The sequence below is a fragment of the Lycorma delicatula genome, chromosome 11, assembly GCF_047948215.1.
Source record: "Lycorma delicatula isolate Av1 chromosome 11, ASM4794821v1, whole genome shotgun sequence".
Lineage (NCBI taxonomy): Eukaryota > Metazoa > Arthropoda > Insecta > Hemiptera > Fulgoridae > Lycorma > Lycorma delicatula.
The window spans coordinates 32,917,680-32,941,728 of record NC_134465.1 but is presented as its reverse complement, the minus strand read 5'-3'; the positions used below and the strand labels follow the sequence as shown (position 1 = coordinate 32,941,728).

General features: G+C 28.8%; 1 protein-coding gene across 13 annotated transcripts in view; it reads left to right on the top strand.

Annotated features, from left to right (window-relative positions):
* LOC142332044 (cleavage and polyadenylation specificity factor subunit 6-like) overlaps nt 1–24,049 on the top strand; it is a 150,892-nt gene that overhangs the window by 74,212 nt on the left and 52,631 nt on the right. Inside the window, exon 16 of one of the 13 annotated variants that reach the window (XM_075378151.1) lies at nt 151–774. The exons of the other annotated variants lie outside the window; for them this stretch is intronic. The gene's annotated coding sequence lies outside the window, so the exon portion shown is untranslated. Of the gene's footprint in view, nt 1–150; nt 775–24,049 lie in introns of those variants that run through there. 13 annotated transcript variants of the gene reach the window in all.

Below are 24,049 nucleotides of genomic sequence, written 5' to 3'. Positions count from 1 at the left end.
GATAATTGGAAAAAACTATAAAAGTGTTTTAGTTTTGTAGTGATTTTGCATATAAGTCTGAAAAGTGTCAGTTTATTTTAAAATTGTTTTTACATGAGTAATTTTATGTTTTTGTAAGAATAGTAGTTATAAGTGTGTTTCTATTTTTAGAAATGAAAATGGAGATTGTTTGTGTGGTCTTCTGCATATATTCTATATTTCTGATAAATCTGCAACATTGGTGATAAATCAGACTGTATTGAACATAAGTTTGTATGATTATAATTTTTAATTTTTGTATTTTTTTAAATAAAAGGTACATTTAGAAAGTAAACATTATTAAGCCATTAAAAATAAGGAATGAGCTTCAAGATAAAGCTTTTATCTGAGCATTATCATTAAGCAACATATTTTATCGCTGAGCGTGCCTTGCTTTTTTGTTTTGGATCATACATTGCAATTTATTTTAGGTCTCATACCTAATAAATGCAGAATCAATATTTTCTCCTGCGGCAAGAATTGAACAAGCAAAACGTGAATAATATTTTCACTTTAATTTAAAACTTAAAAAACAAACGGTTTGCAAATTGTTTTTATGAAGGAGCTCACTATGTACGTGCACACAACAACCTAAGAGCTTAAGCTTCCACATTTGGAAATGATAATATTACTTTCTGAATCTGCCTTGTGTTTTTAATTTTTTTGTAGAAATCTTTAATTGAGAGTGCCATAGTTCTTCAAGTGTTATTTAAATAATATATGTATATGTATAGTTGGATTTTTGTTCTGAGGTTGTGTAATATTCAAAATATTACAAAAACAGATTTTTAAGAAATTTACATTTTCATTGAGAGTATTTTAAATGTTTTTATAGTTTATATTTACTGAATTGATTAGTTGTATATTTTTCTTTATATTTTCTTATTATTTTATGTTTTTGAGAAATTTTAATTCTTGCATAATATTTTCATCATGTTATTTCATGGAATTTTATCATTTATTGAATCTGAGAGTAATTATGGTAATATACATTTACTTGGTTCATATTTATGTAATTAGTTTTATAGACATGTTAGTTTTTGGACACTGGCTAAAATAAATGCCTAAAACTTGTTCATATTTTAATTAAATCAACACGTGGTATATACATTTCCTGTGGGCTTGCTTATGTATTTGTAAAATTGCCCACTTGCTTGCATTAATAGGCTTGCTTTTAGCTACTGGATAAATAAAAAATAAACTGCTGTAATTAATGTTATCAGTTTTATTTAAAGACAAAATTGTTCAACTCATATTACATACATTCTGTTTTAATTTTTAATAATTTATAATATTTTAAATTAATGTTAAGATTTCAGATAATTCTGCCACATCTGGGTGTTTGTCACTAGATTTCTCCAGTAAAGCTCTCTCTCTCTCTCTCTCTCTCTCTTTTTTCTTTCTTTCTCTTTATCGCCTGCTCCCAGTAGTATTGTTTCTTTCTACGCTTACTTTTGCTTTACAACTTGTGCTTAGATATTGCAGGGGTTTTCCCATCCTTGTCTGTACTATTCAGTTTTATAGTTTGTGTCCTATGCTCATTTTTTTTTTTTTATTATGACATTAAATCCCTTTTCTTTAGTTTTCCCTTATAATATCATGTTTCAAACTTTTTGTTGTATAGTGTTTTTTCCCCTCTTGAACTGTTTCCCATATAAATCTACAGTAAAGAGTGTGTGATGTGAATATTTGCATTGGTTCTGTTGACTTATACGAGGTCTAAGAGTAATGTTCTACGTTGGTGGCCATTTAAGTTCACTATATCACATTACTGGTGATTCAGAAAGGTTTTCTTCAGCAAGCTTTTGAGTGTTAACTATTAGAATTTGGAGGATACTGTTATGGTGTAAATGGTTGATGTGATGTAGTTTGTTTTCTGAGAAAGAACTGTCTGACAAACAAGGCAGATTTTTCATTTTAAACAAATTTAACTGTTTTTTCACTTTGCAAAAATTTAATCACCAAGATAATATGGAGTTGCTACCAACCTGAAAAGGCATTCGTATTCCTAATAATTAAAGTTTTGTCCCCCCAAAAATGCTTAGATTGCCAATTCTTATAAAGTATTGTATCCTCAAATCCAACTTTCCTAAGGGTTCATATGCCTAATTTAATTTGTACGATATTAAATAAAAGCACCAACACTTGTTGCTTCATTTCACTCTATAAGTAACATGTTATATTTATCTTATCTCTTCTATGACTTGCATGACTATTAACCAGGGCCATATGTCGGTCCTTTGGGATGAATAGGTTCCAACTGACATTCTGGTAAATTACGGGAAAGTACATATGAAGTTTTCAAGGTCTACTGCTTGATCAAATACTGACATACAGCTATGATATAGTAGTATCTTACATTCTTAATTTATTTTACTTTAGTAAAATTTTCTTAATTTATTTACTTTATTTATTTTACAGTATTCTGAGATTTTTCATAAATGATGCCTTTTTTTTACGTTGACCATGGGCAGGCATAAATTTTCAATTTCTGGAGGAGTATAATAACTCTCAAAATGATAGAAAGTTCAGTTTAATTACATAACTTAAAATTTTTGGCTAAAACTAAATTATCATAAAAATTAGGTTCTTTGCCAAAATCCTGATAATATTTTAATTAACTTAGTGCTTTCTTGTAAAGTTAAGCAACCAAACTAGAATTTGTAAAGTTAAGCAACCAAACTAGAATTTGTAGAATTTCACTATTCGGCTGAAAGATTTTCTTTAGGCCTAAATAGTTTTAACTGAGCTGATTTACATTTTATGTAAAACAGATTATTAACTAAATAATTATATACTTTTACAAAATGCTTTTTAAAGATCTTTTGAAGGCAACTTTAATTAGACTTTCAAGGACAGATGAATTCACAACAAACCACAAACTGTCTTCACTTCAGTGCTATCTTTTGTAAATTCTTGTTCAATTTTGGTCATTTAAATCTCATTATTTTGTTTTGAAAGAAAAAACATTGGTAGCAAATGAATTTAAAACTCATGTTAAAAAAAAATCAAATTTAAATCTTTGTTGTAATTTTATTACATGAAACTGTTTTATCATTTCAAAAAGTGTACTAATAAATTTGAAATAGCAAAAATATTAGCTTGTTAAATTGAAATAAATACAAGTTTAATTAACTGGAACAAATACAGTACAGAAAATAAAAACAGGCAGTTGCAATTTTTTTTTAACAAGTGTTAAATTTAAAAATTATAGGGCCGCTAGAAAAATTTTGGTTCTCAATGTAGGTGGTGGGCGAAAAAATCAAGCATCAATGGTATACAGATTTTGTGAAATGAAAAGTCCCTGAAGAATATTTTTTGTAAACCCGTATTTTGATTCCATTAAATGAAACTTAAAATTAAAAGTTTTATATGACTTATTACTGCCATCCTGTGTTTTGGGCGAAGTCAATTTTTATACTGTATTGCTGAGTATGAAAATACTTTTCATTCTGACACAATGAATAATAACTTTCGAACAAGTTTCTGACAATTTTTGTTAGAAAAGTGTGTCCATGTTTATATATCCTTAGGTATTTCCTGAGTGAATTGTGCCTGCAGCCTCAGTTTTTTATTTTTCTCCGTTATAATGCTACATTTTTTTTTAAAAACATGTTATTTGCACTAACAGTAAGGTGATTTCTATATTTTTTAAATTTAGTTAGGGCCTGCATATTACTAATTAATTGTACAAATGGTCACGAATATTCAAAGGGGATGGAATCCCCTCTAGTAGTAGTCTGTGCACTACTGTTTAATGAACTCGAAACAAAACATATCTTACAGACTCTTAAGTAAGACTGAAAGGACTTAACTAAACAAAAGAACTGAACTGCTTACTCGTAGGAGGTAAAAGTGAGTTCAACACACAATACAAACATATTACATGGAACAATAACAACAGTAAGATTGAAACAAAACAATACAATATAATTTATAAAACAAAACATCAACAAAAACATAATACAAGAGTAATCAAAGCACGGCTCTAGATCTCCTCAGCGAGTAAATCAAATGACCTGAGAAAACATGTTATATGTATCCAAAAGCCAAATTTTGGTAAATTACAAAATAACGATTTTTTTTAGTTTAGTGCATTCCTGCTCCAAATGAAGGGTTATCAGGCTCTTTTTCGTTTTCCTCTAATTTAATTTGCTATTACTTTTTCTTTGTACATCTGTTTTACAAATATTCTGGTTCTTTTTCTGATTTTTTTATTTCACAAATCATCAAATTTCTGGTAGCCATTAAGAGTTTTTTCATTTGATGTCCATATTTAATCATTTTTATATCTGTAACCTACCAGTATTGCCATCATTAAAAGTTATTACAGAATCATATGTACCAAAAGTCAGTGTATCAGTGCTAACAAAAATATTTTTTTTATAACCACTCCAAATTATATTATTAAATTACGGTGACCTTTTTTTCCACGTGTCATCTAATGGAATAGTGAGCTCAGTACTTATGTCTCTGTCTCTCTCTCTCTCAGGTCTTCCTTCATTGAAACAATTATTGGTTTATTGACAGCACTAGAAATAACATTAGAGAAATGTTGAAATCGAGAAGGTGATATACTAGGAAGGTTCATGAGAGAACAGAGATGTCATGCTGGATTGTTGACCTCTGCCTGTGTAGCCCTCATGCTGTGGACAAATCTTATATTATTTTCATTGCCAAAATTAGTTTTCTTACTGGTCCTAATAAACTTATGATGGTTTTGATACCAGACTTTTTCATGTGATTTCTCAATTATTTTCTTTTATTTTTTTAACTTTTTAGTGGACTTAGGCTACTTCTGCACTTAAACATTTGTTGCAGAACTAGCCCAAGAAAACTTAGGTTAGTTCTGCACCAATAAACTTTTGAAAACTGAATTATTACTCTTTCTTTTGCTCTTTAGTATACTTTTTGTATTACTTTCGTTATGCTGCTTAGTGTATCTGCATTACAGCAATCTTCTATTATTTAAAAATTAATTAATTAATTATAAAAGATTTCTTTAAAACCATAGAATTATTAATAATAAAATTATAATACTATATAACACACTACCTGACATCTTTTAATTCTTTAAATCAAATTAGGTGGAAGTAAAAAAGAACACAAAAATTATGAAAAATATTTGTTATTACTATCAATACCAATCCATTTCACATATCAATAAGTTTTTACTGTATTAATTTGTGTTACTATTTTACTTTTTCGTGTCTGAGCGATGAGACATTAAAACCTTTGCGACCAGTATTGTGCCACCGAAACACCAAAAGCATTTCCTTGCCACAGATCTTCTAGTGTTCATTTGGTTGGGCAGAGGGTGCATTTTAGGAGATGATCAGATTCCTGAATTCACCGTACTCACAGTTCAGGTCGTTAGGCTCTATTTGACGCCATCTAGCACGGTTAACTCTGGTTTGTGCAACCCCAGTTCGAAGCCGGTTTAAAGTCACCCAGTCCAGGTCATTTGTGTTTATTAAACATATTATAACAACAATAGAATGGAAACTTGATTCATAAAAACTGAAACTAAAATTACATAAGAAATTGAAAAGCTTTATAAAAATATAGTACACAAAATATAATATAAAGAATTACAGAAATACATTACACTAAATGATAAGAATTTTTAAATTTCTACAGTTATTGTCATTTCTTACCAATGATTCTAACTACGTACTATGTAAAAACATTCACATTACAACATTAAAAAAAAAAAAAACTTGAGGATTATAAAGATATTCAATTAAAAAACTTTGGAAAATAATAAACATACACAAGGAAATAAAATTGTTAAACATTATTGTAAGAAGTTCTACTTTACCTTGGTTTTTGGACATCTTTCACATTGTTACAGTGCTTCAAATTTGGGTAGTAGTGATGGTAAGCTGTTGGTATTATGTTTTTGCAGAGAGCCTCCAGATCCTTACATTTTTTGTACTAATTGATAAATGGGTTTGATGGAGAACCTGTAATTTTCGATGAGCTGACCCCTCCCAACTTTGTTGTTGTTTGAGACTGGATAATTTCCTTGAAATTGCTTTCAATATATCTATATTTAAAAAATACAGTCTGGGTTTGTGATTAAACTATAAGTATTCTTATTTTCTGCCACTTTACTGTATCTCCAATATGATCCTTATTCATGTTGGATGTCTCAGTTCTCAGTGTCCAAAAGTCATAGAACAGTTCCATTTCAGTTCCATGATACGCAGATTTTCTACATGCCGATCTTGCTATTGTGTACCATTGATCTGGGACATAAATGGGTACATTTTTGAATGCATGCTCAATGCTACTGTCTAAACTGTTCCTCTTGTTTTGGGTATGCTTCTTTTCCAGAAAACAGTGTTATTTTGATGCCATGATTAACAGTAAATATAGGTACGTAATTGCAATGTTTCTGTTCAAATTTTGTTCCTACAGTTGTCTTGAAAAAAAAAATTTCTCGTTTGCCTTTGTTAACTTTTCTTCGATAAACGTAAATATACAACTAGCAATTTCGTTAGAACCTCTTTGTCCTTTTATTTTATCACACATGAAACAGTTGCCTTGTTTTTTTTAAAATCATAAACAGTGAAATTGTAACTAGAAAGATTTCTTTTATAATTCAACTGTGATACTTCATCACGTGGTTTTTGCAGAACTTTGGAGGTCATAAACTCATGCAAAGTATAATTCTTCTATGTGGGTCCTTTCTTTTGCAGAGTTTTTTGCTTCTCTTGTTAATTTTTTGTTTTCCAGATGGTCATCAATAATTTGCTTCATTTCATTTTATTTGTAACTCATCTATATTTTTCACATAAACCACACAAATCTTTTATTGGTACAAAAAAATCTAATACAAAAAAATATGTCAATTAAAACATATTAACATATGTTAACATGTTAATTAAATTGTTAAAAATATGTCTATGCATTGACAGTTTTGCAGGTTCTTGTTGATTCTCTTTGCTATATTCCTTTTATAGGTTATATACTTTTACCACATTTAGATCTGGGTCTAAATATTCCTTAGTGGAGTCCTTTCTACAGTAATGACTTTCCATTCTTGGAAACAAATTAATGTGCTTTGGTTTATTGTATTTAGTAATCTGTTATTCCACTGCAGTTTTCATCAATTTTCAGGTTGTACAGAATTTACCAGGTTTTCCCTTTTTTTTTTAGAAAAGCAGTGTTGATCATCTGTTTTGAAACTGAAAGCTTATTAAGAAAAAAGTTTGACAAATTCTTTCTTTAGTGCTTTTTAGAATGAAACTGTAATAGCAACTAATGGTCCTTTGTTGTAAATGTTTCTCTTCAGATTTACTTTTAGGAGTTTCTTCTGCTCTATCATCATTACTACCAGTCTCTTCATCTACACCTGCAGCATATGAGGATGTTCTGAATCTTGTACGTTAATAGGCTGTTGTTCAAGAATATTTAAAATAAAGTCTCGTTGCTTGTCAATGCTACCTAACTCCCAGTATGAATTGAATCTATTCATCCTCTCAAAACCTGAAAATCTATCATGACGTTTATATCTACAGTTATTACATACAATTTCAATTTTCTTTTTGGGAACTACATTACCATGCCAATTTGTGTATTCATCTCCTTTATTCCTTTTCACTTTTATTACATTTTTCATGTATTTTCTGATTGGATAGGTTTCCTTGATTTTGATGTGGTTGAATTATTAATTTCATTGGTGGTATTTATGTCCATATTTATTTTATCTCTGCTGTGTGTTGTTTCCAAAGATGAGATAATGAAAGTTGTATCATCACAGCACAGCGGTTGTTCATTATCATTAATGTTATTACAGACAGTTTCATGTGAAACAAAATGAGCAAAGAATTAGAAAAGACTAACAAAACTCTTCATTCTCATGTATAGTAACACCTGTAATAAAAGCAACCAAGTTAGTAACTTCTTAGAAAGCAGATAAATTTTCTAATAATAAAAATTTTAAATATGTTTTTTTCATGAGAATGAATCTTTTTGGATCTAATATAAGGATAACGACCAAAAGATGCTGCTAAATACAAAAAAAAAGTACATAAATATTTAAGAGCAGTGGAAGCTTTAGATGATTTAGAAATTTAGTATTTAGTCATAGGCCAATTATTGCAATAAAAGTAGTAACATAGTCATGACATATACAAATAACAGTAGCAACTATCCCATTCACTTCAAGCCATATGGACCTTCTGTAAACATCAGAACAAAAAATTTCCATTAGTACTTTAAAATAGGCTTACTCAAATATGAATTACAAGAAATTGATACTGATACTTACTTGGGAAAGTAACATTTCCATACGGTTGACTTTTATTTTCTTTATTGAAATCATCATGCCTTTTCCAATCAAAAATGTCATTATCAGTAACATCAGTTGTTTTCTCCAAATTTGCATGACCTTTATCTGTTTTCTCTGCATCTGAAAATATTGTTAAATTGATCTGAAATCATGGTATTCTAAAAACCAAACTACTATTAAAGGTTATTAACTAATATAAAAATATAAAATCAACATGTAAGGTTATACAGTCCAGCTAATTAGCTGAAATTACAAAGCAGAATATCACACCATTAATTTAAAAAAAAAAGACAATATAGGTGTAAGAATACAATGAACAAATCAGTAACAACAAAAAGTAGAATAATATACTGGACAGAATGTTGATTCAAAGTCACGTGTTCAAAACGGTTGTCATAAACATAAATAAATTACGTTAAGTAACAAGAAATGGGTTTTAAACTTAAATCGCATTTAAAAGGCCCCATACCGTACATTAAAATTAGTTCAAATGATTAAAATCAAGTTTGAATTACTAAAAAACTTAATTTAATTAAAGTAACTATATTATGAAGCAGAAAAATTTGGTTTGTATAGCAATTAAAGAAAAGTATACAGATTCATGAATGAATTAACTAACTATTCAACAAAAACATTTATGAAATAAAAATGCGTAAAACAATCATAGATATTAATACAAAACTGCATTATAAAAAAAAGCTTAACCTACAAAACCATAACCTACAAGTTTAGCTAATAATGTGACAAACTTAAATTAATTTGAAATAAATGTGAATGCTTATATTGTTTTTCAGCTAGCTTTGCCATTATTCTGCCTCTATTCATTTTGAATTAATTGTTGAAAACTACTAAAACAATAAAATGAAAACAAGTAACACAATACAATGAGTGAACATACCTTTACTGAATTAATACATCTTCACTGATGCCATTTGGTGAATAGATATGTTTAGTTACATTAGACTACTTCTTAACAATGGAAATTAGTTTTTTTTTTCTTAATAGAAAAATAACTTCTTTTTTGAATGTTGTACTTATAGTTCTGCACTCTAAAGGTATGCCTCCAAAGAATATTTACATGAAATATCTCAAAATTGAAAATTTAGACTTAGCATAATTCTGATCCAAGCCAATAATTTGATACTTATTGTAACAATAAAGAGGAAGCAAAATTAACAATAAGCACATACTTTAATATCAGAGAACTTTTAGTTTTACAAAAAACCACACTTTTGTGCTTATAACTATTGTAAACAAAAATAGGAAAAAACAGTTAATTGCTCGTTTTACAGTATTGTCACTGTTTAGTACAAACATATTTATTGCAGAAATAGCAAATTATAGTTGTTGTCACTAATTTTTGTGTTTTTTCTTTTTAATATTACACTCATTACAACAAAGATGAAAGTGTTCTCTTCTGCTGGCAGTTCTTTCTTCTTGTTTTTTTTTTTTAGGTTGTAAATTTGATTCCTGAATGGCATTGCCACTCAGGGTTGTTAAGAATGAAAATTATGTATGTCTTGTGATTTAAAGAATACTGACAATGGCCAACGATGAGTGCCTCGTTTAGTAGTATATTTGCTTGTCATCTGGTCGATTGTATCTATGCCCCCTTTAATCATATTATAGTACAATATTACATCAGGCTTTCTTTTTTCGTCTTCTGAAACTTTCTTTTCACTATGTCGGGTAAATAGCATGAGAAGCAGAAACATTTTTGGTTTGCCTCTAGGTACATATGACACTAAAGTCATTAAAGCACTGTTTGGAGAAGATTTGGTAAATGCAAACACACTTGCAAAATTTCTCTCTGCCTTTGGTAGCTTTCAATTGATCCAGAATATGTTTACAATTTGTATGCAATGTGTTGACTGCTGTCAGTCCCCAGTTTTTTTATAGTCCCTCCCCCAAATCTGTTGAAGTGTAATAACTATCAGTTGTGATATTGTGCCCTATATTTTTTATTGGTAAAAGCAGCTGTTTTACAACTTCATTTGATCCTCAGTTTACCCCTTCCTTCATTTTAGTATATTATATACTTCCTTGTTGTGCACATATCAGTCTGTACAATCTGCCAATAATTAAAATCCCATATTTACCTGATTTGTCTTGCGTGAAAATTTTGAAAGAACACCTACCTTGGAATAAAGATAGCATTTCGTATATAACAACAGCTTTACCAGGATTATAATAATTTGGGCAACTGCCATTAACCATTTCAAAAACTTCATATAATGTTGCAAATTTATCATTCTCCCTTTGCTTCTCTCTTGTTGTTTTGTCATCAAATCTTATAATTTCAAGCAGATTGTAAAACCTAGTCCTATTCATACTAGAAATATATGTTGCACATCCGGTTTTTTCTCAAACCATGAATATCAATGAAGTTGTCATTAAATGCTCCCATAAGAATCAAAGTCCCAAATAAATGCAAGAAGCATGTTCTTGTTTGTTGACTCCATTTCGTCTGTAGGCTTCTTCATTAGTATTTGCCTCTATTTTTGTGAGAATCCTATCTGTAAGAAAAAAAGAGTCATTACACTATTTATAGTTTTTCAAAGAGGGCACAAACCAGGAATACCTCAAATTACATTCTATCACATTCTTTGTCAGATGTAGGTTGAAGAATGTTTCCTCGACTACTTCTAGCAAGGAGTTTAGGAGTGCTAGTAATCCTATTTTCATTACCTCTAACCCCTGAATCTGAGGGATCATATTCATTCTAGTCAAAATGTATATCATCTTGATCAATCTCATTGTCTTCTTGTTAACTAACATCTTCAACTTCAGAATTATTTTCATATGTTATTGTCGGTCTATCATCATAATTCTCACTATTACTCATAATGATGATGATAATAATAATGGACTCTGCTAATAGATAATCAAAACACTGCACAGCTCAACAAAATAAATAAAACAAAGACTACATCACTATTACTCATAATGATGATGATAATAATTATGGACTCTGCTAATAGATAATCAAAACACTGCACAGCTCAACAAAATAAATAAAACAAAGTGAAAATACGGTTATGTTTCATTAGCTGTTAGCTGACAGCCATTTTTTTCTCCTAACTGGAGGGAAAATAAAAATCATCAGCTGTTTGTGTTCAGACATGTTCAATGATCTAATTAGACGGAAATTTAATGTGGAAAAAGTAACATTCTTGATCTACCAAAAGTGGTCATTTTGTGTCCATTTTCACTTCAAATGAGAATATTTTTATGTTCATTAACGACTACTTGTAAGACTTCTCATGGTTCATTGATACATTCAGTTTACGATATAAAATATTAATACTAGATTTGACCTTTAGAAAATAAAGAAAATCAATGGAAATTCAAAAGTTTTGGACATTTATGAGCCTGGGTTTAATGACTGTGCAATGATTCATTAAAAATGCAATATCTTTGTTAAAATTCATTTTTCAAAGATAAACAATGGCTCTATGTAAAGCAGGATGTAAAAATTATTAAAAAAAAAATCAGAATTTTATATTTTTATCCAAAATCATGGTTCAGGCCTCTCCTTTATCCACTTAATATGTCTTTCTGATACACTCTTAGTTTGTTTGCTCATACAGGCATTTCCTTATGGTTGCTTATCTGGTATTTTTTTTATTTTCTTGTTTTCATTTGTATTGCCTTCATTTCAGACCTGAAACAAGAGAAAATAACTGATATTAAAATGTAACTCCAATTCATCACTATTAATTAAAATTAACACACTTTCCTATACTGTTTCTAAATTTTGAACAAAACATCTATTATTTAGATGAACCTGATGAAGTACATAGTACTCTTATCGATATCCTATTGTTAAAAATTTTAAGCAGAGCCAGTGCCATGTGAGGAATCTGGAAGAATGGGAACTAAGTAGGCCTGAGTTCTAAATAATACTACTGAAACCTGTATAATTCTACATGAGATGCAGTGTTAATCTCTTGGTATAATAATAGTAATTATTATACAAAGTATTATACAGCATTATTTTACAAAGTTAACTAGTGGGTTTTATGGATAACCATAAAAGATGGAGAATGGTAAGGTTTAGGTTATCTAGGTGCATCAATGTTAAACCCACCGGGTTGGTCTAGTGGTGAAAACACGTCTTCCCAAATCAGCTGATTTGGAAGCCGAGAGTTCCAGCGTTCAAGTCCTAGTAAAGCCAGTTATTTTTACATGGATTTGAATGCTAGATCGTGGATACCGATGTTCTTTGGTGGTTGGGTTTCAATTAACCACACATCTCAGGATTGGTCAAACTGAGAATGTACAAGACTATACTTCATTTACACTCATACATATCATCCTCATTCATCCACTGAAGAATTATCTGAAAGGTAGTTACCGGAGGCTAAACAGGAAAAAGAAAAAAAAAAAAGGTGCATCAATTTTGTGATCAATAGAGGCATAAAAATCCAAATAGTCTATAGCAATGCTATTCATAATGTAATCTTGTAATCATAACAGCCAGAAAGGTAACATATAGGCTAAAGAAATAACATATAGCTCTTGGTTAGCATATAGGCTAAAATACCAAGATTGTACCAGGCTAATTAAATAAATATAAACCAGAATGACATATTGTTATCATAAAAGCAATAGGCGTAGCTTGTTTTAAACCGATAAGTAATACTGAGAAATCAAATTAATTTTGTTGAACAAAATAACCATAAAACAGGATTCTTACCTTCATTTGAATTATCAGAATTCTCAGGTTCTCTTTTTGGCTTTATCTTCATTTCAGACCTGAAATAAAACCACAGAAATTACTTGAACTAAAAATAATGTAGTGGGAACTAAAAATTTAATTAAATGATCAAGAACACAGAACATTCAAACTACTGTAATCAGTAGTTTTGAATTAAAAAGTTAGTTCATTGTTTAAACATAACTTAAATATGTCATTAAGAACAATAATGTTCATATGCTTACCTTTTAATTGAATTGCCGGAACTTACATTATCTGAACTGTGAGACTTGTAAGATGATTCTAAATCCTCTAATTCCTGTGAATTAAAACTTCATTCACATTTAACTCCATTTTAATTATTTTAAAATTTGCCAGAACAATCACAATATGTAAGTTTTTAACAAAACAAAGTGCAATAACAAACTAGTTAAATCAAAGTAGCATAGATAGCACTGTCTGTTTGATGAAGTTCCAATTGTGCGTGACTGGGACACCTATATCGGGGGATTTTAGTATTACATGGTACCAAATTAATATGTAGTACATTAATATGAATGAAGATTTATTAAAATAGTTTATACAACACCTTTTACTACTAACACATTAGATTAGATAACACAGAGAAGTTACTTTATAAATCTAACACTAATAATAAATAAAAGTTTAGTTTTAAAATTTAATATTTAGATTCCATCTTCGTATGAAAGTATTTTAAGATATAGGGCAGCACAGAGTCTGACGTCACATTCTTGGCAGTAGTAGTGATATTTTTTTCTTGTTTCGTTTTTATAATAGACACACATCTTCTAGTAGATGCAGGCTTTTTTCTGTGGCTGGAATGTACTCTGGGAAATGTCATCCATGGAGTCGAAGTGGATCTTCATTTGAAGAAGGCCTACCTTTTTTGAGAGAAATCCCATGGTGGGTTTCAACAAATTTCTTTATCAAGGCCTCCCTAAATTGAATCGGAGTAGTGTACTTGCCACCATTATTTTTATGCACAACATGAACATTGAAAATTATGATATTTAAAAGGTGACAACTGTTTTTATACTATACCTTTTGAAGTTTTCTTTCAAGTGGATGTGCGCTTAACATCTGATTCATTCAATCAACTCCACCCATAAAAATGTTACAATCATTAACAAAATTTGGAACCATTGAGTTTTTCCTTTTTGTATTACTTCAGCAAAATCTAATTTATGAATAGTTATCAAACACAAGACATCATGTTTATCGTGCCATTTCAATAACATCATCTTACCTTCTGTGTCTCGCATAGCATGAATTTCATTTTATTTGCTGCATTTCTTTTGGCATATCAAGCCTGTTTATTTTGACAGTGCCCACTAAGTCAGTTTAACGTTCACTAAGAACTAAAGTAAATTCTGGACTGCAGTAATAATTGCCAGTTTAAAACAATAACACTCTAACAAGTTACTTGTTTTTAAAAGAGTCACGACAATATTTAAAGAACTTAGATTCAAAACAAGTTATATCCATTTTAATTACATTTTTCAGGAGGAGCAGAAAACTTATTCTACAAAATGGGTCAAAGATAAAATTTTAAAAAAATTGTATTTTTCTGATGAATTTTAATTCACATTTTCAGACTGAAAGTAATAGCCAATGATATAATGTTAATTTAAATTTTGAATTTTTACTTGTTTTGACTTAAATTTTGGATATAGCGTATTTCAAACAAAATAATTTTTAGGTTAAAATTGTTATAACTTATTTTGAATAAATTGGTAGCCTGTTGATAAAAAAATGAAACTTAAACAGGATACAGTACAATTTTACTTACTTGAAAGTTTGAAGAAACACTGCAAAAAAAATGAAAAAATGCAATCATAGTCCTTTCATTTGGAATAGTGTGAACTTAATTTGTTTCAATAGTTACATGATAATAACCTAAACAACAAATTAACACAAATAAATCTCATTCAGAAATATAATTAAAAACGCCAGTGAATACACTAACAGTAGTATATTAAAAATAAAATTACAAGCAAGAAGTAGTTTCTTCAATATCAGCACAGTTGCAGAACTAGTTGAATCAGCTGATGTCAATGTAATATTTCTGTAAAACTGAAGAGAATGATCACTCAATATTTAAGCCCAATTTATTGAGAAGGTTTTTAACATAAATTTTTAATCCTGATGTTGGCCTTGTTTAACTAGCAGGTGGTACAGCACTAGTACACTTCACTAAATTTGTTTAAAAGATAATAATTGACTTTATTTTGTGAAGGTTTTTATTTTTTAGACGTTGATTATCATTGTCAGAAAAATGGTAAAAATGAAAAACATGTTTTGACCCTCTTGTGGGACAAAATTTTCCCAAACCCAGGAGTAGAAAATGGTGGCTTGTTCCTGTAATATTCCTCTGTTTGTGGTTTCCGAATAATGTCTGACAGTTTGTAAACAGCTAGAAACAAAAATATCTCGTCTTTATTTGTTGGTTTCCACTGTGAAACATTGAAAACAGTTTAAATATTTCATTTTTTAAAAACTTTTCTGCATAGAGATTAGTTTGTGTCACCACAGTATCAATTAACTCATCAATAAAAAGTAATTAAAGCAAAAAATAAACATCGCTAGGGTTGTCAATATTAACGTTTATTTCTGGTGTGCCAGTAAATATTTGAGGGTTGCAAAGTTTTTCTGCCACATCATAAGGCTGCCACGCTCAACCCAGTGTTTTATCTTTTTTTCCAGCACCTAAATTTCGCTACCTTTTACCTAACTGAACGTGGAGTAACAATTCTTGTTCCTCGTGTGGTGGAATTATAACACCTATAAAATCACAATCTGTATGTTAGTCACTGTTAGGTAAATTGTGAAAAAATTCAGAGATTTGGACTATCATTTAAAGAAACCTGATTTACTGGCCATTTTGTGATAATAAATATATGAACTACTATACTATACTACTATGTAATCACTAATATATAAAACACATATAAAAAAAAAAAACCTCGTACAGTATACAAGATCATTACAAATGTTAGTTTGTATCAAACAATAACACTACAACTATTGTGCCGCTATCACTCCACAAATTCAAACACTAACAAGTAAAGAAATAAAAGTATTTTAGATAGTCATAAAAGTAAATAGTTGTTCAAACATTAAAAAAAATAATAAAGCAACACATTTTAAGTTATAAAAACGTGCTCAATTAAAAAATAAAACCGACTTGCACTGTCTAAGAACAGAATAAAACCGGACAAAATTTCCTTTATACAGTTTGAAAACTTCAATGGCCATACTGTCAATAAAAATATGAGCTGTAACATATCCCTTTCTGGTTGCTGTGAACATCAAGTGTTTTCACATACTTATTTTAAAAGGCTGTTTAGTGCAAACACTATTAAGTCTTTTTAAAAACGTTTTGCTACCAGTCTTTGAAGTTCAGAATTTGTTCATTCAGTACCGTTTTTACATCAAAAGAAAGTTATATTTGGTTTTGTTTGATTTTGGCAATGTCAATCGAATAGTTGTATTGTTCAGGGAAATAAATCCCATCATGGCGACGAATCACTTTTCTAATTACACCAAAGCTTTGATCACAGAGGAGAAAACTAATGACCTCTTAATAGGAAAGAGCACTTATACCTCATTAAATCATTTGCTTTACTATCTGCAAACTGTTAAGTTGGGGTTGCAATACTACGGTCTCCTAGGTTCTGCATTGATCTTTTCAGAGCAGCATCCAAACTTTTTTAACAGTGTTTTCTTTTATATGTTGGAATAATTGGTAAAAATATGGTTGGGCTAGAGAGTTAGATACAGTAGATTTTTTATATTTATGTATGATAAACTCTTTTCTATTGTAAGCCTGAATTTTTTATATGGAGGATTAGTTGGAAATTTTAGAATGTGTTTGCTTCTATTCTAGGTTGTTACGTAAAAAAAAAATTAAATATTTTACGTAATTGAGTATTAGATCAGTTAACTATAGAAATTAGAATTAAAACTTTTTGCAATTTGTTTTCTTTACAACTTATTTATATATGTGTAATCTACACTAGTTTTTATTCTGGATACATGAATTAGTTTAACATTTTATTGGTTTTATATTCCACTATTAGTTAATTGCATTTCCAAATTTTAACTGAAACATAACCAAAGTTTGTTTCTCCATGAGGGGGTTTCAGGTCTGCTTTATTATTGAATAAGACCTGGCGATGCTATTAACTGGTTACATGTGATAGCAGTGACAGATAGCACGTATGCTCACTAATTCCATTCTTGAAAGGAGACCTTGATTGAGAATATTCCAATTAATATTATTGCTATAATGTTCCCAATTGTTCCTGAGTTGTACAATGATTTTATTGTTTAATATATAGCATTATAAAATTTTAATTTAAATTATGCTATAACAATACATTTAAAATTGATTTTGTGTTTAAGAGACGTTAACGTTAAGTATGAAAAAACATTAAGTGTATTAGTTAATATCAGGAAATGCCCACACTAGGCCTAAAAAATTCTACATGCTAACTTATTAAAAAGTGGTCATAAACCTTTTAGAAGTAGTCTGGGAGTGCCCTGAGCTCTTCCATGCAAAAGCCCTTTTTCCTGAAGGTAGAAATACTACTTGTGATTGTGTTAGGATACTTTCTGTGCTATCAAAGCATTGTCCTTCTGCCTCAGTTTTATTTTGGGGAGCAAGGCAAATTCATCAGTGGGATAGATCAAGAGCATACCTGTGATATGGATCAACTACTGTACTATGATGTATTCTGTTTAAAATTATATTTTTTGGGGGAGATATAAGCTGGCACATTGTGATACAACAGCAAATTTTGTTTTTTTGTATTACTATGATCTTTTTTATAGCATATATTCTCTCAGGCATCTCAAAAAATTTCTGTGAAAGTCAGTATTCACTGTTAACAAAAGGAATGAATTTTCTGTGAATGATGACGTCGATGCATTTTGTTGATGGTCAGTCACCTGTTGTTGATCATTAGACACTTACTGGCATTATTCCCAAAAATTTGTGTTCAACCTAAAAATGTTCTTCAAAATCTCTTTAAGTGTTTGGAAACAGTAAATTTACCTAAGTTTACGCAAAAAAAAATTTCAAACATGTTAAAATTTGTTAGCCATTGCAGATAAGTGATAACTTATGAAGTACATTATACTGACTGAACACATGCTCAACGTACATATATCATTCGACAGATTGGCTACTAGCAGGCATGGAGAGTAAACTATCAATATTCTGGCCAGCTTCATTGTAGAAAACATTCGCTGCAATTACAGTCTAGAATTCTTTTTTACCACTTTGTATTTACAGTGGAAATGATTTTGTTCAAGGCCACGGTCATGTTATTTACTCTAAAACATAAATTGTATGCATTGCCAGAGTTCATAATATTTACATACACTAAATTTTATATATTTAATGAGAGCAAAACAAACTATATTAAATATTGTTTATAAAAAAGTCCGCCGTAAAAACTTCCTTTTTTTAATATTACAAGTATATGCTAGTAAGTTTTTATGTAGTAACAAATGTTAATAGATACACTATGTGGTTATTCACAGATTTTTTTTATAAAATGGAAAAATGTTTGTGATAATTAAGCACATATGAGGCATTCTTGTATTTCTGTTAGTAGGTATTGAGGTAGATTTTTATTTTGAAGAAATAAAAAGGCTGATATTTTTGTAATCCGAGCCATTATAATTCAACATTTTTGATTGAAAACCACAAGTACAATTTTTTTTTAATTTTTATTTTTTTACTTTTAGAAAATTATAAGTTGAATATATGAAATTGATTTCACTTAAATTGTATTTTCTTTTTTAAGTACTAAATTGAATATTAATTTATTTGTTTATCAAGAAGAAATTTAAACTAAAATTGTTAAGTATGATTTGTTTGTTTGTTAAAGCTTTTTTATGACATTTTTGTAAATCTCAAATTAAATTTTCTGCTATTTCTAGTCTATCATAATTTCCATTAAATTGGATTTTATGTGTAAATATATTGTATTTAGGATTATTATTTTTTAGTAAATAATTATTGGCTTTTTTTTTTAATTGAAAGGAAGAGGGAAAAGTTATAAAATTGATTATAAATGTGTTTATGTATGTTATGTCCTAGCATTTCATTCTGTGGTAGTTGTGTTATCAGGGCTAGATTGGGGGGGGGGGGGTGGCAGCGACTGGAAGCGTCACAAGGTGAGTGTCTTTCCCTACAGGGTTGGGATGTGATAGTTATGTGGCCTGTTTTTTTTTTTTTAATTATACTTTTCCAATAATGTCATCGGTTTTTTAAGTTGAAAGTCTGTCTACCAGTGTAATAGATTCAAGGCTCTCCAAAAATTCCTTGTGGCATTTTAATATTTGTGATTTCATCAAAAAGAAGCTCCTTCATTGACCCACTTGATTTTGTCAAAACCTTGAATGTCATTTTAACATAAAACTTTATTACTTATTGTTACTCAAAATTATGTTCTTCAAATTTCATGACATGGAAAGCTTCACATGAAGGTCCATGGAATTCATAACTAAACTTTATTTGTATGCAGTGTCACTGTATTGCACATTACACAAGCAATTCTGTCTTTAATAAAACCAATCTAAAAAAAAATTATTCCTAAATTTGTAATTCTTTTAATTTTGACTTTTACAAGTTTACAATGAATTATAAACAAACCATTACTAACAATTTACTAACCCTTAATTTGACCATGACTTAAGAGGCATTAAATTTAAAGAATGAAAAAGTATTATGTTTTAGTTGAGATCTTCTTAAATCAATTTTATTATTATTTTTAATTAATTTATTTTTTTTATTTGTTTATTTTTGTTTAAGGTTTGGATAGGCCTATAAAATGCTTACCGTGAGAAATAGAAAAGTGAGATATATTTTATATTGTGTTTGTTAGATGTTTCCACACTTTTTTTTATTGCGTATTAGGTTCCTTAGATTCAGGATAAATAATCTTTAATCTTATTGTTTGATAAATTGTTATTTCTCATGAAAATTGAAAATATGATTTATTAACGAGCAAAAATTATTTTATTGTGAATGTTATTCAAAATTAAATAAACCTTGTGACTCCCAGGGTGGTGGTGATTGACCTTTAGAAAACACTGTATTTAGTAGCATAACTACCGCTAAGTGGGGGAAAAAAAATTAGGAAATGCTTGTTTAGAAAGTAATAGAACAGTTTATCCTATTTTACAAGAAAAAAGAATTAAATTTTGCATTTTTATAATCAATATTTTATTTTTAAACATAAATATATATATATATTATTACTTTTAAAAAAATTTGGTTTTTATAAGTTGTTTGAATTGAATATTATTAAATATAGTTGAAAATTAAAAAATAAACAAAAAAAAAATTACTTTAGTATTTATTATTTTTGTCTGAATGAACATAAATATGACTGAATAGAAAGTTCCTTGTTTTATTTGAAAGACTTTAAGTAAAAAAAATTAAGACTGAAACTATAATTTTGCCATCGTTCTATGATATGTATGGGTACTATAATTTAATTACACTTTAAATACTTTAATTAAGTATAATAATTATCCTTTTATAAATATATTTGTAAATGGACTAATATTTTTTTTAATTTTATGTGATTTACATTTTTAAGCGTAAATATTATTATTTTTTTTTTGTTAGTTATGTTGATACTGTCCAGTTTTCTCACATTGATATATGAAATTGTTAACTATTTCTAGTTTTTGAATGAAATGGTATGGTTTAGGTTTTTTTTTTTTTTAGTGCTACGACATTATTGTTATAATGGAAATACAAAGTAATTGAAGAGAACACTATTAAGAAGTTAATACTGGTGTATATTAGTAAACTTTCTTTTCTGTTGTCTGATAAAATCACTTCTTGTGATAATAAATGTGAATTTTTATTAACAATTTTTATTTAATGAAATATCTGGTTATTGAACTTTCTGAAATATGTTGTAAGATTTTATGCAATTTTATCATTAGGAATTATCAACCTACACTTTTATTGTATGGTTATATGTTGTAATATTAGGCAGGATTTTTTTGGTTCTTCAAATTTTCTTTCATGGCATATATAAAAAAATTGTATTATTACTATTTTAGTAATTTCTCAATTATAAATATATACAGTGAAACCCTTGATTATTTGAAAGCCAAGGGACTGTTAAAGTTTCAAATTAATGAAATCTCAAATTAACCAACCTAACCCAACTTTTATTTTTTATTTATTTATTATTTTTTTTTTAAGTAATACATAGATGATGCATAGGCCTCCTTTTTTGTAACGCAAAGTGTTTTTATCGATTTAGATTCAAAAAATAATAATAGAACAACTTATTAAGACAATTAAGTTTAATGATAATAAATACAGTTCATACTGTGTATGTATTTAAACAGTTATGAACTGTTTACTAACAGCTGAGGAAGTTTACCTCTCCATTGATCATGAAAATCACCATTGATTAATCCTCTTTAACTATGAGTACGCTTTCTCCACAAATTTATTTTAAAGAAATTCCATCCTTTTCAATAAATCTTTCAAGCCATCAGCACCAGCCTTAAATTTATAGTTTCCTAACACTTAAGCTCTCCAACTTTGGACCAAATAACCGGACAACTTAACAGCATGTTGCAGCTTTCTTACTTCTGTAAACCACTTCATTACACACAGTAATGAAGTAATGATCAATATCTGGAAATTCAGTCTCCTTTGTCTTTTCTTTGATCCATTTACACTACAGTTTACCTTCTGTAATCTTAAACTTATTTTTTAAGTAAGTGTACAATGTCGACAAAGGAATTCCATATTCTTTTGCTACAACAGACTTTGTTCTTTCTACACTTTCAACTGCTTTTAATCATTTTTGATTTTTCTTGCAAAGTTAAATTTTTGTATTTGTGTTCGGTTGACATGTCAAATAACAAATCGTGAAACAATTCAGTAAATAAAGATTATAGAATATAGATCCATCTCTTGTGCATTATCAAACACGAATGTAGTTCAGGCAGAGGGTAGGGATATTTGTGAATCACCAAGATCATGTGATTGACAAGAAGTGTTACCTGTAAAGGGATGGAGTCATTTTAATGACTGAACTGCAGGTTCTTTTGAGTAAATTAAATATAAAGAAATTGGAGATAAATGAAAATAAAAACTTTGATTTAACGAATATTTTTATTCTGAAATTTCAATTTACAAGGTTTTTAACATTACGTGGTATACAAAATTGATGGGGACAAATATTTCTTCAAATTGACTAGTTTTGAATTTATATATGCGCTTTCACTGTATATATTTTAAATAATATTTCAACATATATTGTATTGAAACGGACCAAACATGCTCAGCACTATTGTACAGTACAGCCAAGTGTTATTGTGTAAGCATAAAATAAAGTTTACAAAGTTTGACTTTAAAGGAGAGGATAATAAGGAATTACACAGGAAAATAGTGATTGCAAATTAAGCATTAGCAGTTGCATACATTTTAGGTAGTAAAAGCAAACTAGGGTAACGTAAAGTTAACACACTGAGTTGGTCTAGTGGTGAACTCATCATTGCAAATCAGCTGATTTTGAAGTCGAGAGTTCTAAGGTTCAAATCCTAGTAAAGACGGTTATACTTTTATACGAATTTGAATACTATGTGTGAATACCTGTGTTCTTTGGTGGCCGGATTTCAATTAACCACACATCCTAGGAATTTTCAACCTGACACTTCATTTACATTCATACATATCATCCTCTGAAGGACCTTACGTTCCAGAGGCTAAACAGAAAAAGAAAAGGGTGACATAAAGTTAGCTTTATTGTGGCTGATGTTTTGACATCAGAATAGAATTTGACTATATTTGTATAGTTTTAGAAATTAAAAAATAATTTTTTTAAATATTTTAAAAGCGTGTGCTTTTTTATGGTAGCAAAATTGAGGACTATAAGAAAACCAGAAAAGAAAAAACAGGGTTTTTTTTAAGTTATTGGAGGTTGTTGAGAATGAAATGGGATGGTGAAATTTAATAAAATAAAAAGATTTTCAGAAGAGAGATGTGTAAAAAATTAAAAAAAACTATAAAGAGAAATAGTTTTAATAGTGTAGTGTGCTGGACATAATTAATATAATGTATTTCTCAAATTTTTTTAGAGATTTACTGAGAATCTATTTACTACTGATTAAACCATGTACTATAAGTTTAGAAACTTGAATTGAATATGTTTCTAGATATTGAAAAGCATGAAGAGCGCAAACTGACAATTTCAAAGATATGGAAAACTATTGAAACTGAGAAAGTTGTGCCTGAGTTTTTTTTTGTAGTTATAATAAAATAACTGTACAGTAAAACTGACTGTTTGGTCCTTTTAATAATTAAAGACAAATACCTACAAAGCGTCTGAATAGGAAGTGATAAATGTTATATATTTATTTTTTGGCTTTGAATTCCAATTTTAATATAGAATATTTCACTTGACATAATTTAATTTTATTTGATCTTTATGAAATGGTTTACTAAACACATATTAAAATATTGTTTTATTTTTACTTCTTGGTTTTTTAATCTGGGATACTACTCTCAGTTATTCTAGATATCCATACATTTTTAAAGAATATAGTTTTTTTTAACTATGACTTAATTCTCATTGTAAAAACGAAAGTTTGTGTAGTATAGAATTGATCAAAAAGTTTGTAAATATTTGGTAATGTTTTGCTTTTGTAATCAATAAATTTTATTGAAAAATGATTTAAAATAATCTATTAATGAATTTATACCATTAAAGTTACTCTTTTTTCATTGAAAAATAGTATTTAATGCTAAACAAAAAAATATGTTCATAGAACTTTTTATTGCAATTTTGATATATTGTTCACTTCATTTTGAATAAATTACAAATATCACGTTAAGGTTTGTTTCTTTAATTTTTGTTTTGAAACAATTGCTAAGTTACATGACCAATGAATTGTATAAACAGAAGCTAATAACTGGACAGATGATATAAAATAACAGCATTCATTGATAATGATATTATTAC